Source organism: Scyliorhinus canicula, chromosome 16, assembly GCF_902713615.1.
Source record: "Scyliorhinus canicula chromosome 16, sScyCan1.1, whole genome shotgun sequence".
NCBI classification, from domain to species: domain Eukaryota; kingdom Metazoa; phylum Chordata; class Chondrichthyes; order Carcharhiniformes; family Scyliorhinidae; genus Scyliorhinus; species Scyliorhinus canicula.
Window position 1 is genome coordinate 123,620,292 of NC_052161.1, and position 6,000 is coordinate 123,626,291.

A 6,000-nucleotide genomic window follows, 5' to 3' on the forward strand; every position below is an offset into this window, starting at 1 on the left:
GCACAATGCAAGTTTGTAAATAATGTTATGCATGACCTCTGACCAATAGGTGGCATTGTCAACCCACCACGTGATCTGGGAGTTGGGAGGAGCAGGGAACCAGTCTTGGTTGCTGGGCTGAGACCTCTTGCTCCTACCTGGACAGCAGGCTGACACCACGTGACATCATTTGACCAATCAGCGCGTCCTTTCAGCTTCCACGTCCGGGTCAGGGTGCGGCAACATGGCGGCGCCCAGTGCTCGGGACTGAGAGTGGCAGCGGTGAGGCTGCGCCGGGAGCTGGGAGATAGATATATTTGCAGTAGTTCCACAATTGTTGTTTAGTATTAGTCATTCATTATTTAATTTAAATGAGTTATCTAATCACGCAGTTGTTCTAGAATAAATTATTTTAAACTACATGTTCTGTAGCTCATCATTCATTTTTGACCAGTCTGACATGGTACCAAGTGTGATGCTATAACAACAACTTGAAGACTCTGTACATAAAACATTTGAACACCTATAGATAACTGCAGGATAAGAAAGGAAACAAATCTTTGCGACTAACCTTGCAAGTTACTGACATCTGATGCTCAACGCGCGGTAAAAGCCTGGAATGGAAGCTATCAAGGCACCTCAACTGCTTCGGTTTACCAGTAATGTAGCTCAAAATTCGAGAGTCTTTAAGGAGCAGTTTAAACTTCATGTTGCAGCCCTGGGTCTGCAGGCACAGCCTGATGAGAGGCATATTGCATAGCTGCTCACTGTCGCAGGTCCACAATCAATTGAGATCTTCAGTACTTTTGCATTTGAAAATGAGGCTGACAGCAACAACTTCAAAGAAATGCTTAAACGATTCGATCAGCATTGCTTCCCTAGAAAAAAATGAAACCTTTGAGCGCTATAAATTCCATACGCCCACCCAGAATGCGGGAGAAGCATTTGATAGCTTCCTCACTGACTTGCGATTGAAAGCACAGCCGTGCAACTTCAGCACACTCCAGTCCTCAATGATACGAGACCAGATGGTTTTCAGTATCTCCAATAATATAGTGTGCGAGCGGCTACCGAGGGAAACAGACATGCAACTTGAAAATGCCATTCAAATATGTCACGCTAGCGCGCTTGCGGCAAAGCAGCTCGACACGTTGAATCTCCATAGTTTTGGCACGAAGGCAGAAGAGGCGGCAGGCGCCATTAATGTGGTGACGCAGCTGAATAAGAAATATGCTCCCAGTGTGGGTAGCCATTTTAAGTGGCCAACCCGACCCTCCATTTTGTGTACACAATGTTGTGAACGGCATATGCCATGGCAATGCTCTGCTTATGGAAAAACGTGCCATCTGCAATGGCAGGAATCATTTTGCAATCCAGTGTTATACAAGCAAAAGGCCTGAATAAACAAAGAGGATCAGCATCATTGGTGAGGTGAGTCTGGAGAACACATTCTTTGTAGACGTGATCTCCAGTGAAGACAAGGAGACTTGAGTCAGACCGATCAGTAAAGTACTTATTCAAATCTGCAGCAATAATCAATTGAAGGCAAATAATCATAACGAGTGATAACAGTCAGGGTTGACGCTGGTGCGAGGGCCAACCTCATCAACCTGTCTGATGTAAAGAAGCTGCAAATTCAGCCAAAAATAGTTCCAGAAAGGTACTATTAAGCGATTATAATGGTCATGAAATCTTGTCATTAGGAGCACGTGAGCTTGATGTAAGTGTCAAAAACAAAAGATACAAGTTGAAATTTCCTGTGGTTGCGGCGGACCGCGAGTCTTTAATTGGAGTTGAGGCGTATGAGGAGCTACAGCTCGTCCGATGAGTCTACAGTGCAGACAGTGCTGCCACAGGCCCTCATCCCTCAGGAGACGCCATACTGAATGATTTCCCTGAAATTTCCAAGTACATACACGTACAAGATTCAACTGGAGGAAGATGTAAAGCCTGTGATTCATGCACCGATACGTGAGCCGATGCTATTAAGGGATAAACTAAAGGCAGAGTTGGAGAGAATGACTGCTTTGGGTGCCATTAAACGTATTGAAGCCCCGACCGACTGGGTTAATTCCATGGTCTGTGTAAAGAAGCGTAATGGGACCTAAGAATCTGCATGGATCCGAAGCATTTGAATCTCAATAGTAAAAAGGAACACTACCCTATACCAAAGAGGGAGGAGATAACATCTGAACTAGGAGGAGATAACATCTGAACTAGCAGGAGCAACCTGTTTCAGTACATTGGACGCGTCACACGGCTTCTGGCAATTGAAGTTAGATAAAGAAAGCATAAAAATGTGCACATTCAACACATCCTTCTCGCGGTACTGTTTTTTTACCAATGCCATTTGGCGTCATCCCAGCTTCAGAGATATTTCACCGTGCCATGGAGCACATAGTTGAAGGAATTCCGATGGTCCATGTGTATGTGGATGACATTATTTTTGGGGGGGTCGACTCGGGAAGAACATGATAAGCCGGGCTGCATAGTATCACCTTCCGAGGAGACAAACTGACGGCTCAAGGGGTCAGCCCGATCAAGACAAGGTAAAGGCGATTCTGCAGATGCCACGTCCTATGGATAAAAAAGGCATTTTAAGAATGCTGGGCATGAAACATTTTGTGGGCAAGATCACCCCCACATTGGCAGCCAAAACAGCACACCTGGCAGCATTTCAGTGATCCAGCAAGCACAAACAAGGGTGGCAGGCATTGCAGCTTTCGCTTACCAGGGCAACAGTTCTTACGTTTTTTGACCCAACCAAGAACACAAACATCTCAACCGATACATCACACGATGGTTTAGGGACGGTCCTGCTCCAGCAGAATCTGGAAGGACACTGGCTGCCAGTGGCGTGTGCGTCCAGGGTGATTTCCGACACTGAACGACGATCCGCACGAATCAGAAAAGAGTGTCTGGGGCTCGTTAATGGACTAACAAAGTTCCATGGTTATGTGTATGGGATTCCAACCAGGCCCCTGGTCGCTATCATAATCAGAGATTATATCATAGAATTTACAGTGTGGAAGGAAGTCATCCGGCCCATCAAGTCTGCACCGGCCCTAGGAAAGCCTAAGCCCACACCTCCGCCCTATCCCCATAACCCAGTAACCCCACCTAACCTTTTTTTTGGACACTAAGGGTAATTTAACATGGCCAATCCACCTAGCCTGCACATCTTTGGACTGTGGGATGAAACCGGAGCACCCGGAGGAAACCCACGCTGACACGGGGAGAACGTGCAAACTCCACACAGAGCATGACCCAAACCGGGAATCGAACCTGGGACCCTGGAGCTGTGAAGCAACAGTGCTAACCACTGTGCTAGCATGCTACCCTTAAGAAAATCTTAGTGAGATGTCGCCGAGAATTCAGCGAATGATCATGAAGCTGCAGCTGTACGATTTTGAGTTGGTGTATACGCCGGATAAACATCTTATTGTGGCTGGCACACTTTCTAGAGGTACCGGCAGTGAGGAACCACCCCAGCTGGATGAGGACGGACAGGTCCATGTAAACATGGTGACTTAATCTCTGCCAGTCTCTGACAACAAGTCAAAGGTCATTCAAGAAGAAACTAAGAATGACCTAATGTTGCAGAAAGTGATTAAGTACATCCATGAAGGATGGCTCAAAGATCATGTTCGAGTTTCTGCAATATTCAAGCAGAATTAAGTGACGTCAATGGTTGCGAAATCAGTGGATTGTGATTCCACAGGCATTGCGGTCAATGATCATCGCAAGGACCGCAAGGAACTTCAGAGAGTCGTGAATACCGCCCAGTCCATCACACGAACCTGCCTCCCATCCATGGACTCCATCTACACCTCCCGCTGCTGGGGAAAAGCGGGCAGCATAACCAAGGATCCCTCCCACCCGGCTTACTCACTTTTCCAACTTCTTCCATCGGGCAGGAGATTCAGAAGTCTGAGAACACGCACGAACAGACTCAAAAACAGCTTCTTCCCCACTGTCACCAGACTCCTAAATGACCCTCTTATTGACTGACCTCATTAACACTACACCCTGTATGCTTCAACCGATGCCAATGCTATGTAGTTACATTGTATATCTTGTGTTGCCCTATTATGTATTCTCATGTATTTTCTTGAATTTTGTTTAATTCCCTTTTCTTCCCATGTACTGAATGATCTGTTGAGCTGCTTGCAGAAAAATACTTTTCACTGTACCTCGGTACACGTGACAATAAACAAATCCAATCCAATCCAATCCAATCGTCAAGCTGCATGATGGGTACTTAGGGATGGAAAAGTGCTAGAGGAGAGCCAGGGAGGCAGTCTATTGACCTAGGATCAACCGAGACATTGAGTTGATGGTGGAGAACTATGAAACATGCCAAAGATTTCAGCGCAAGCAGAGCAAGGAACCTATGCAGATGGGCGAGGCGGTCACTACTCCATGGCAGAAGGTTGGCATGGACCTTTTCCATTTCAATGGAAAGGAGTATCTTCTGGTCATAGATTATTTCTTGAACTACCTGGATTTAGCGCAGTTGGCGAATTCAACGGCAAGAGCTGTTATTAAAAACGTCAAATACATTTTTGCGTGACATGTCATTCCGGCTGTGTTCATGACCGATAATGGTCCTTGTTTTGACGATTATGAATGGACGGAATTTGCGCGACAGTATGGTTTCCAACATGTTACTTCCATCCCGCATTACCCTCAGCCGAATGGCAAGGCTGAAAAGGGAGTGCATATTGTCAAACAGCTCCTGAAGAAAGCATTCGACAGTCGTGAGGATACATATTTTGTGCTCCTCAGCTATCGTTCGGCACCCAGAGTCAATGGCCTCTTGCCTGCTCAAATGCTGATGAACAGGCAACTATGTACGACTACCTCGCTTTCCTAATGAGCCTGTGAACCACTCGGTAACAAGACAATTGACCTCAATGAGGCAGGAGGGATTCTATGATAGGTCTGCCGAAAGACTTCAACCTCTGCAGCCAGAGGATACGATGAGAGTAGAAGATTCCAAAGGCAATGGACGGTCCAAACCGAGGCCAGCAGGTCCAAACTCATATCTTGTTATGACGGATGAAGGTGTTATCTTGAGAAGGAACAGAAGAACTTTGCTCAAATTATGGAAACCATTTGTGATGCATCAACCAGAAGAAGCATACAGCAGTCCTAAAACATCTGAAGAACATGTAGGGCAGCAGGGTAGCATGGTGGTTAGCATAAATGCTTCACAGTTCCAGGGTCCCAGGTTCGATTCCCGGCTGGGTCACTGTCTGTGTGGAGTCTGCACGTCCTCCCCCTGTGTGCATGGGTTTCCTCCGGGTGCTCCGGTTTCCTCCCACAGTCCAAAGATGTGCGGGTTAGGTGGATTGGCCATGCTAAATTGCCCGTAGTGTGCTAATAAAAGTAAGGTTAAGGGGGGGTTGTTGGGTTACGGGTATAGGGTGGATACGTGGGATTGAGTAGGGTGATCATTGCTCGGCACAACATTGAGGGCCGAAGGGCCTGTTCTGTGCTGTACTGTTCTATGTTCTATGTTCTATGCGGGACAAATACAAGAGGAGGAACCAACACAACAAGAGGACACATGAGCAACATCAAACACAAACAGCAAATACTAAGGAACATGAAGAACGTCTGCCAGTTCAGACTGATAAGGTCCACAAGAATAAGGCACAAGCCAGAAGGACTGAACTTGTAACAGACTGTAAAGTAAAACAAAAGATATCTGAACTTGTATATATCATGATGAAATGTAAAAAGTAATTTAATGCTTGGAAATAGTTTTCTTTTACAAAAGAAAGGGGATGTGATGATATGCATAATAAAAGTTTGTAGATAATGTTTTGCACGACCCGGATCCGACCACTAGGTGGCATTGTAAACCCATCGCGTGACGTGTGATCTGGGAGTTTGGAGCAGGCCATGCTGGGAGATAGATCTATTTGCAGTAGTTCCACAATTGTTAGTTCCACAACATGTGTTAGTCGTTCATTATTTAATTTATCCTAGCTATCTAGTCTCACAGTTTTTCTT